We start from the raw sequence: 12002 nt of genomic DNA, 5'->3' as shown, positions 1-12002 counted from the left end.
ATTTTGGTAAGCAATAATAGGACAGGAACAACGAAATATTATTTCTTGGCGGAGGGAGGGTGACGGGGTCATGGTGGGATTGCTTCATATAAAATATCAATGGGATTCCTTTGAAAACGCGTATGTAGTGTTCAAAGAAGTAGATAAAACAAAAAAAATATCGAGTGGTCATGCATGCGCCGTCTCTCATGGAAAGCCTGTATGGAAAGCCTTGTAGCTTTTAAAGCAATGTGGCAACCATAAGAAAAATTGTGACTTTAACCAAATAAAAACAACAAAATAGATTATGCCCAACCTTCGCCTTCACGAGTAGAGCACGATATTGTAATCAGTCCCAAAGCGCATCCCTTTCAACCATGCCATAAAGAAATTAAGGTTTGCATGCGTAACAGTGGCTGTTTTAAATTATCATACATTGGCTATTGCAAGTGCAGTTGTGAAATGCCCATTACGATAAAGTGCTTTCTTTTGCAAATTTGCAAAATATTCATTCCGTGTTAGCAAGCTAGCAGGCGCAACTGCCCATTCTGTAAATGGTGGCTATCTCTGAACCCCTGACTCGTTGCGATACATGACATATTTTTACAAAGGGTGCAATTCTACAATGGCACCGCAATATGAACTGTGTTAAGAGGACTCCTTCCGTCACGTCAATTTCTTTTAGGGTTTCTTTACAAAGTGGTTTTAAGCCTTTTGAAATGGCTTAGTAGAACACTTGCTCATAACGCTGAAGGTCCGGGTTCGATTCCTACTCAAGCTGCAGGCATTCTATTTATTAACATGCAAATATTTGATACCTGAGTTCTCCAATGCTTTCATGACGTAGTTTCGTCGAGGAAACGCGTCACAAAATTGAACGTTATCACTGAGCAATAAAAAACCAAAAGGAAAGATTGTGGTGAAGGAAGTCAAACCAATGATTTCTCCCTTCACTACGATGACTTCAAAGAATTTAGCCCACAGAGCAATCGCTAGACGCATGAGAAGGCTAGAGGTTTGTGCATTTTATCCCTCCTACTTTTTTCTCTTAGTGATCTTGGTTACCGGGATTGTGTCACAGGACACACCGTATGGATGTGGTGGAGGGAAATTTCGCATGGCCTCCGCGACCAGCTCTGGCATTGCGTCGTTTCTACCACAATGAAATTCGGCGCAGCTTCAAAATAAGGGCAAATTTATCAATGTATGAACACACTGTGAAGTGGCGACTTTAGCAAAGGCTTCGCTCATATCGGAAAGTGTCTAGGGCTAATTGGTTTGTTTTGTTCAACGAAGCCGTAGCACTCCTCGTGTCAATATTTTAAGCGCTATGGCTTTATTCAATGCACTCATAGGAGCCATGTATATTTAAAAAATAACAAAATCTTCCAACACACCTTGGCAGTCATACCAGTTGTAGCGCGTTTCCCACTCGCCATGTAGAATTAAAGGCCAAGCTGGAGGGAAGAAAACGCTTTCTTCTAATTTCTCTTTCTGTTTCACGATAGTTTGAAAGAATGCGTATCGAGAATAAGAGTTTATTATGCAATTGATGACCAAATTCTTGTTCGGGAGTCATCATATACCCTGTCGACTCAAGAAAACATTCTCATATGACACATATACCTTATATACCGCATATGACACATATCCAATAATATCGTGTGCTTGTATTGGAATACATATTCATATATAATCTTACGAGAATATTGGAAATGTGTCATACGTGTCATATCTGAATTTTTGATAGGGCATGTATGCGTTAAGTACTTCAGCTACATAATGGGTTCTATGACATTCATAGGCATATGCCATCAGGCCAGATATGCGTAACTATGCGTGAATGTGGATACATCCACATGAAATCGTGTGATATCGCCAAACAACAAACATCACCAGGCCTGCGTGGAAGGCACAGCACTGCAGTCCCAGAGAAAGCGAAAAACGCCAGGCCTGCACGGTAGATGCAGCACAGTCACGGCGTAAGCTAGAGCAGCGGCCTTTCAGAGCCTTTTCTAAACACTCATTGGGTTTCTATAAACACTCATTGGGTCAAGTGCTGTAAGCATGCTTCCTTGATGTCCTCTACGGCATTAAAATAAATCTTTTGGGTAGCAGGCTGGCATTCGCTATGCTAATTTTCGTCATTCTTTTGAGAAGCATCGTATCCGCTCAACGCTTGTAAAAAATTTGTGCCAATTGTTTATGCAGTGGCTGATGACGATAAAGACTTATGCCTGTAGTGGGCATGTGCCACAGCTAATAGCTGAACGAAAACAACCTTTTGTAATTGGTTACAGCATTGGACTACCCACGCGTTGCGTTATTCGCATTGTGCGACAACTGCTTTTTATTTCGCTGTTTTTTAACGCGTTATGAGTCGTGCTAACGCGATTGATTTTCCGGCATCAACCCTGCATAAGGCAAGTTGGCCAACAAATCCCAAGCACAGGTATGGCTCAGTGGTAGAATACTCGGCTGCCACGCAGCAAACCTGGTCTTGAGCCCCACTGTGTAGTTGTTATGAGGCTTTCTCTTTTTTTTTCCAATTTCGCGCGATGTGGTAACGGACACCGGTTGTGGCGGCGGCGACAGACAGCTACAGCACTGCGCAAGAGCCGAGTTATGGTTTTATTGATTGATTTATTTGTTTATTTATTCCATATACTGCTGGCCTGAATTTCCAGGCCTTAATTAGGAGTGGAGTCATTACATTTTCTGAGGAAATACACTTGAACAATAAAAAGTACCTACAAACAAAACAGCAAAAAGAATTAAATGGCGTGTGAGATGTGGCACTGCAGTACAACTATACGATATGTAATGGCGAACAACAGGTTTGCTAACGTAGGTAGTGACACTTGATACAATGCATTGTCTAACGCTTCAAATCATGAAAAAAAAGAAACGAAGTGTATGATAAGCAAATTTTACATTTTGACACACTCCGTATTATCACAGGTATAACTAAAAAAAAATACATTGAGCGAAGTGAGTTATGAGCGAAGCACTTGTGACACGTTGCTACATCACAGCAGTGAACAATGCACTGAACAGCGCTGTCATTGCGTCCCTTGAATTGTGGCAGTGAACGCGGAAACAGAGGGGCACTCGATTATTTTCTGGGCAAACGGTTCCGATCTTGGATTGTACGGGGAAAAAGGATTCATGTAAGAGTTAGTTTTGCACCAAATTTCGCTGAACTTTTTTGAGATGAAAGATCGAGTTTTTGCTGTAATAGACTTGATACAAGCTGTCATGTATCAATGAAATAGAATGAATAGACTACTTTGTGACGACGCGTTTAACTTTCGGGTAATGCGGATTGCTATGGCGCAGTGATCTCGTTTTTCTCTGAAACTTTCGTTCAGTGACAACGCCGATTTTTCGCTAGCAACAAACAATGTTGCCCACGACAACAGAATGTTCACTGAATGCTTCCACGCTAATACGTCAAAATATTTTGTCCTTCAGTATCGCGGAAACCGACATCAATATGAGACACTTCAGAAGCTTACGACGTAAGCACTTCTTAAAAGGCAGTAAAAAACAAGGAATTCGGAATACAGAAAAAAAAAACGTTACACCTGCGCGGACGGCGCAGCAAAGTCACAGAGAAGCCTTAAAGAGCGGCCTTTCTGGGTTCTTTCAAAACACTCGTTGGGGAACTACTGCAGGCACACTTCCTTGATACCAACCAGGGCATTAATAATAAATCTTTTGGGTAGGAGGCCGGCGTTCGCTATGCTATTTTTCGTCATTCTTCTGAGAAGCGTCGTATCCGCTCAACGCTTGTAAGGAATTTTGTGCCAATTGTTGATGCAGTGGCTGATGACGATGAGGACTTATGCCTGAAGTGGGCATGTGCCACAGCTAATAGCTGAACAAAAACAAGCTTTTGTAATTGGTTAGTGCATTGGACTACCCACGCGTTACGCTATTCGCATTGTGCGACAACTGCTTGTGCTTTCGCTGTTTTTTAACGCGTTATAAATTGTGCTAACACAATTGATTTCCCGGCATCAACCCTGCATAAGGCAAGTTTACCAACAAGTCCCAAGCACCAGCGTGGCTGAGTGGTAGAATGCTGGGCTGGCACCCAGTGGACCCGGGTGTGTCATTGTAGCTAGGTTTTATTTCTAATTTCGCGCAAGGTGGTTACGCACACCGGCGATGGACAACTGCGTTGTGATCTCATAACAGCTTTCGCTGTACAAAATAAGCACTGAAGCGCTGTATAATATTTACACCACTTATTCCTTCTTTCTTTCGTGGAGATAAGTTTGTCGACCATTATCATCAAAAAGTTTTTGCACCGAAGTCAATGCTTAGTAGTTGGCACTGGTGGCCTACGCTTTCAGCCGATAAGTGTAGCTCATTCTTCAACAGGCATTTACAGCAAGCTTGTGCTGATCAAAGCATAATAGGTCATTCGATCACTCCTACTGATATTCATCATACGATGACTGCAGTGCTCTCCATCTGCGGCGATTACTTCAGCCAAGCACTGGGTTTATTGTCACTGATTTATATCGAGTCTTGATGGAGCTACTATGGTAGAATCACTAGAAACAGCCTATCTGTTTAGCACGCATGCTACAGCACAAGCAAAGGTGGACTTGCATATGCAGAAGTTCTTATCAGTATCTTCGTGAACTTGCTTTGTTCACACAATGTGTGATTGACATGAAAGGCAAAATTTGGATAGCTCAAATGAACAAATCTGTGAATTCATATGTTCTTTATTGTGGTATTTGTAAGCATCCAGTTGCTGATTTCTTTCTCTGAGAATTCGGAGAACTGGGTTTGATATTGATGAATTATCAGTTTCCCCACACTAACTCAATAGGCCTTGTATGTGCGGTAATTAATTCTAGAGGCAAGTTGATAATGTGCTGCCCAAAGTGTCGACACCTACATATACATTGTGGATGCTTTCATTAGCTTACCCGCAATATCTGTTTGTCGTTAGTGCGAAAGTCCAAGTTTACTTATATGCAAGGGACACATTTGATGTCTCAGTTATTCTCCTCCATATCTTCTCTCTCTCTTTCTTTTCTAGATAGTTTTGAAGTTTGTAACAATTGGCAAGCAACATAAAATGTTGAATTAGCACTGAGGTGTGGAAAATACATTGTAAAACTTCGACAAGGAAAGCCGCAATATTACTTAATAGACCGTGAATGAAGTACTTTGTTGTTGAAATTAGGGAATGTTTAGCCGAAGCTGCGAAATGTGGGGCAATCTTAAAATTATGTGTTACTTTGCGCCTAGGCTTTAACAAAAAAAGAAACAGCTGTTTGTAACAGCAGCACGAGCACCTATTCACTAATGATTTAAATAGTGTTTCGCAAATTCCTTGTTACCTACTTTGTGTAGCGCCGGTTACAACAATAACAACTACACTGCGGATCGCCATTCTTTAATATGAGTGTGATTGGGCAAAAAACCAAAACAACAAAAAACGTCTTGACGTTCATACGACATGGTTTATTCGCTTCGCACATCACTTTATGTCGCGGTAAGTAAATGCCGGTGGTCAGCCGTATTTGACGGTTGCATGTTCGCCCCTAATCGCAGACACCAACAGACACACCGCGTGCAAGGGTAATGGAGCCAAGATGCATGCTCATTAACGAATGCAAACTAGCAAAGTTCTCTAAGACATGCATTTGATTTCAAAGACTCTCTTTAACATTTTGAGCACGATCACTTCCTACGTAAAAGCAAAGCAGATCCGATACCTTGTTGCCGTTAAAAAGCGACACCTGGAAGAGATTAGGGGCCCAAGAGTTTGAATGTTGTTTACCGAACGTCAAGACAATATTCTTAGAATCAGCAAAACAGCTCATGCCTTCCTAAACACGCGTCAGGAAATACTTAATGTGAGTGCAGTATTTTCGCATTCACTGCAATACTTCATGTGTACGTTTATTAGTTCACAGAGCTGTTGTTTGTCCAGTCTTGAAGGGACCAGCAAGGGCAAAAAGATTTTCGCGTACTAGTGAAGTGCAATTTGACAATCCCCCAAACACCACTCTTACCACGATACGATAGTTAGTAAGGGAGAAAACGTGCGAAAAAAAATGTGGGTGGCGAGGACACCATGAGATTTCTGCACCGAACATCATGACGTAGGAAATATTGAAGGAGTCTGCTGGGTCCTATGTAACTTCCAATCGATAAAAATGAACTTCATTTTAATCGGTGGGTACCACAGACTTAGCATAAGAATTTTCAGAAGATATCATCCAGCTAATGCCACGAAAGCACATAAAATACATTTCAAAAGTTCTCACCTCACGCGCGCAGATTATGGCGTGAAATTTGAAAAATTGAAACTTCAACCTTGATTTCCTCTGCTAATATTGAGCATATGTGATAGTGAAACATACGGCATTAGAGTTGTCACAGTTCTGTTTGGGAATCTAAGCCGAGTTGTGGTCCCTCTTTGGTGTCACCTCAGCTATTGCGGCGCTTCCCCCAACTCCCCCAAACTAAACACGTGATAGGAGGGTCGAAACTCAACTCAGCCAGTGCGCCGCAGACTCGCGATTCCGCCCTCCAAAGCTGGGAGACAGTAAAGGGAATAGGAACGGGAGGGATATGGGTTCAGTCTTTATCACATGTTGCCTTGTGAGGGAAAAACTTTCCCATATCTCATGTATGCTTCATTTCTGAAGAATATTTGGCGCCATGATTCCAATAACATGTGGATACCCACGTCTGGTACCAATGACAGAAACCTCGGGGCCAATTCTGAAATACAAAGTAACATTTGAAGAATATGCATAAACACATGGTGAGCGCAAGAGTGCATTGCAGAAACAATGCTCAATACCTGTCAAGCTCGCATAGCTAATGAACATATTAATTAAAAAAGATATTGAAAAATAAAAAAAACAGGCATCTGTGGGCCACCGGACGCAAGCGCGAGTTTTGCGGGTGACTTATCTGAGACCCCTGCTCATTTATGTTTCAAAATCTACAACTTTCGTCCCTACGTGTTGTCGCTTTAGAATTCATATGTTGTAGAAGAACGACCATATTGTTTCCGTGTCTAAGTACTTATGTCAGAGACACCACATACTGGGGGGAACCCTCATTACTATGGGATTGTGCACGAAATGACCGTAAATGAAGTGAGAATGCGTCAAATATAGTTACCCAGTACAACAGCTTGGCAGAGATATTCCGAAAACTATTCCAAAATAAACAGATCGAAATACACATGCTCCAAGTCTAAAATACAGAGGATGAGATACATTTGTCTTTGACGAGGGGATGTATCATAAATACTTTTGTAAAAACACAAGAAATGTGTCCCAGAATTCGATTGCGGATATAGAGATTCTAGAATACATAGAGATACTAGAATACATTGCTTCGTAGACGCTATACTGTGCAAATGCGTTCTTTAAAGTGCAGCACAATATCACGAATAATGATGCCGTGCATTGAAACTCACAGATATCTCTGAATTCACTGATGACTTTTAGCGACTACTGAGAAAACCTACAAGTATTTCACTAGAAAAATATGCTTTGCTAAGGAGGTTGCTCTTTCGACTGCATTTAGGCAACTTCTCAAATCAGCAGTCTACTGGAAAGCGTCGGCTCGGCTTCAACACAAGACTCATGAACTCGACAAATGGCTGGCTCTCGAGAAAAATTAGGGCTGGTGCACCAGCATTTAAGAGTTGCGACTTTGTCGGCAAGGCACACAATACTTCCGCTTTGGTGCTGCCTGAAGTGGCAGAGAGTGAATCACCAAATAGGTCATTATGTGCGGGTAGGAAACCCTTCGCCATCCTCTCGGAGTCACCAACTAGTGGCACCTCTTTTCGTGGTTTAAAAAAAAAAAGTCCTGCTTCTTTCCGCTATGCAAACAAGCCACATTATAGCCAACAAAAAAGTGACGAGATACCCGTGTCCTATAGAGTATTGCGGTGTAATCAATACATCATAAAAATAAATCACTAACAATATACCAATACTGTTTTCAAATATATTCCAACACAGAAATACTCCAAAGTATCACCGACATGCTGCGTTAGTCAAGTGTCGCGATACTGCTCGGCCTTACCGAATACTAAAAGATAAAAAAATTAAAAAAAGTACTTCACAGATACTTTCTAGGAGCTAAGTATGAAGCGTTATTTTATAGGAATAGTGGTCAGCTTACTGATAAAAATTGCTGTACAAGTGCTCCGTGATATTGTGGTCCCTAATGCTTTCACACCTGAAAAGCAAACCTCGGTCGTATAACGACACACTAATGCGTACGACAACTCGACGCCAAACCAGTGAAAGTTTTTTAGGGTCACTCCGCAGGTATATTTTCCGAAGAAGTGGTATATAGCACCAAGTTTCATGTCGGTTTTTTTATTAACCTAACTGTGAGGGAGCTTCAGCATACAGTCTTCCGCTTGGTGTCTGGTTATGGAGAAACTACATGGAAATCTTGGTAAAAGACCAGGTGGCTCAGATAACCTGCCTAATTCCTGAAGGTCTGACTGAGGACGCTTACTCATTAAAGGGACTGAGGACTGTTTTTTTTTTCTCTTTGGTAACACCGAGATGCGTCGAATCAGCTTTCTTTGCAAAGTGACCTTGCACTTCCGAGTACGAGGTCGCGCACTTTATCCGATGGCATATAAAGGAGCCTAATCACATGTCAATGTTAGAGCTTCTAAGATGGGCATTTTGTTAGGACGTGACGAACAAGTTTGATGTGACTAAGGATATCATTGCTAAGAAGTTTCGAAGCACGCACACAGCGGCTGCTCAAAGGTAACCCACAGATTTGAGATCGATTCGAGAACAAGCGGAAGGCAAATATTGTTGTTTTTACTGGTAATAAAAATTGCCCAACCAAAGATGGCTTCAAGCCAGCACTTTGTTCTTTCATAATAACAGTTTTATATCGACTGGCTGCCTGACCACGTAGTCCGCGGCTCCTATAGCCGTAGGGTAATTGAAGCCTGAGAGGCTATTAACAGAGCCGATGTTGCAGCAATGCCTATGTTTGCCAAGGAGTGCATACGATTGCGTACGTTGCATTGTCTATAGACTTGTAAGCTGTCGTATCCATAATAGTACGATAGTGCTCGTACGGGAAAGCCCCGCATGCTAGGTTCATCGATGCAGATAGCTGGAAGCCATGTATTGTTCTCTCCTTATAGAAAGCGTGATTCAAGTTTTTATGCTTACATTATTTGATCAACCACACAAAATAAGAATTACTCTGCCTGTGTCCTCATACTGTTAACCAGTAGCTGTCAATATATCTAATTCTAAGTCTGCGCGCGTTCCTTGTACTTGCCTAAACTGTTGGCGTATAGAACTTTCTCGTTAAGCCGAGTCGCAAATTTCTCGGCTTAGCGACATGCTTTTGGTTGATAACATGGGCTAATTGTCATCCCACACAATGCTTGCTTAGCGATTGCTTGATTGTAGTCTCTCTGCAAGAGCTTATCATTTTTAGACACATCGCTCATCTATACATGCAATCTGAATTCAGGAGTTCTTAACCCATGCTTAAACATGATATTTGCGTGTTAACTTGGGGAAAAACAGGAACATTTTTCCTTTGAATGAATAGCTGACTCTACGCATTCAGCCCGTCTTTACTATCATCTTGTTGCTGTCGCGGTTTGTGTACGCCAGCATATTACCGTAGATGGCTGGGCCGAAGTTGTGTGCTACTGTGTGATACTTAAATCTGTGTGCAGCTTAAATTTACATTTGCGGTAAGCAATAGTGCAGTCTAACAAGGATTAACATTATATTTTTTCAAGCTGTCTCTGGCAATCAGTTTCCTATAAGATTATCCTGTTACAGCTGCTTCAAACAAGCTCTGGTGTAGCGCATCATGTATGTAGTACGTGTGGGCACTTTCTTTATGTACTTTCAAACGAAAATTTGCAGTGTCATTTCATAGGACAGTCGCCTGGCTTCAAAGCTTAGTCTATTGCCAGCCTATTTGGCAGCTCACTCTAAAGAGCAAAATCAATATGCAAAAGATATCTTATGTTGGATCTGAATTCGAAGCCACGTGGCGTCGCCCGCACTCTCATTTGGGCTGGAGCAAACGAGAATTTTCAGTAGCCAAGGAAAATGGTGCTGTCGAGGGGCAGAGCATTCATTTATTCTCTTGCTATATACTTCTTTCTAGAGCAGCTCGTACACTTTAACCAGCATGCATGTGAAAAACCAATTATTGCGACTTTAAAGCAGACCTTAAAAAAATAACAACGTGCAAACTAGTCAAGAAAACGTTGTGCGAATATTACGCCTGAAAAGCACTTCCTTATCTTCGACTTTTGGTTCCAGCTGATTCTCAAAAGTGATTCAATTAACTCTGAAGATAAATTTGTTCGATGTAACGAATTCTTTTTGGCACGGCCATAGCAGAACCGCGTTTTGCAGGCTTCGCTTGCAAGTTTATGGGCAAAAGTTGGGCCACAAAGTTTTTTAACTCGTGATGCTTTTTTTAGTTAATGAATGCAGGGGAGTAACCCGTGTATTTCGCGAATTCAGATAGGCATATCTGTGCAGGCGAGCTATAAAAGAGACATGTAACAGCAAGATAAATACATAAAACATTGACTTTATGAACACCTATTGCAATATTCACCTTGACGGGTACAACACCTAAACAGTTTTGAAAATCAAGTGAAAATATTCTTTCTTGGTGTTTTTCATGCTAAGAAAAAGTATGCCATTTTGCTAGCTATCTAATAAGTGCACTTTTTCTGCTTTAGAAACCAGCATTTCTTTAGAGAATATAGCAGCAGGTTTCGGTAACTCAATGATATAGAGAACATGAAAGACACTCGGCCATGAAAGTAAGCGCTTCATGATTGCGGCTAGGTAGGCAAAAACTGGTTTTTGCCTATGTTGTGACATTTTTTGAAAATCAGCAGCGTGTTTCGCCAACGTGTTCTTTTCCTTATGTATCACAGAAAAAAAACCAATAAAAATGTTCAACAAGGAACTGAACGAATAAAAACTGTGTATTCCTATGATTTGTGCCTTAATATTCGCACACTTCTATTATTATAATTTTTTGGTGAACATAGCTAAACAAAGGCCTCTGCAATTGACCACTAAATTAAGCATCGCTGCAAGAAATATTCAGGGAAATAACAAAATTTCCCCACAAAGCTTTTTGGAAAGAGAAAACCACTGCAGTGAATGAATAAATGATATATTGAATAATGTATAAATAGAAGTGTGAATGAATGAACTATTTAACGAATGAACGAACGAACGAACGAGTGAATGAATGAATGAATAAATGAATGGACGTAAGAGCACAGTTATGAATCAGTGAATGAAAGTATAAATGAATGAGCGTATGAGTGAATGAATCAATCAATGTATGTATTTATGAATGAATGATTGAATGAAAGAATAACTGAATGTATAAATGAATGAATCAACGTATGAAAATTGGTGTGAATGAATGAATGAAAGAATGCATAAAGGTGTCTTGCTGAGTAACGAAATGTGCTACCTAAAAAAAATACAGAAAGAGATCTTTGGGCGCAGAGTGGCCCTCGCCGTTGCGGGGCAGATATCAACTGTTCATCACCAGTAGGCCCGTGCACCATACACCCGGCTACCATGGCTAGTGGTATACCTGTATGTGCTCCACGTGCCTGAAGAAAATGACGGCGTGCGCGACAGGATTTTCACGTTATACGTGTTTTGATCTATACTCGGGGACAACTTTCAGTGGCAATGAAGTAAAGGCTTCGGTGTTAGAGCTACTGCTCCTGTATGCCTCCGTGGAATAGACCGGTTGGACTCGAGACTCAACAGACGGCCGCGTTCATGTAATTTCACTGCACACATTGTAATACGCCTGCGTACACAGTCATTGCTTAGAAAACATCGACACAAGCTCCTTCGGCGAGTCGTCAGAATAGCTAGAAAGCGACGCGCGCTCACCTAAAAACAAAGACGCCATTTTGATTGAGAGGTGCACGTAAAATGTGCGACGTTTTCTGAAGCACA

The sequence above is a fragment of the Rhipicephalus microplus genome, chromosome 2, assembly GCF_043290135.1.
Source record: "Rhipicephalus microplus isolate Deutch F79 chromosome 2, USDA_Rmic, whole genome shotgun sequence".
NCBI classification, from domain to species: domain Eukaryota; kingdom Metazoa; phylum Arthropoda; class Arachnida; order Ixodida; family Ixodidae; genus Rhipicephalus; species Rhipicephalus microplus.
This window is presented reverse-complemented; position numbering follows the sequence as displayed.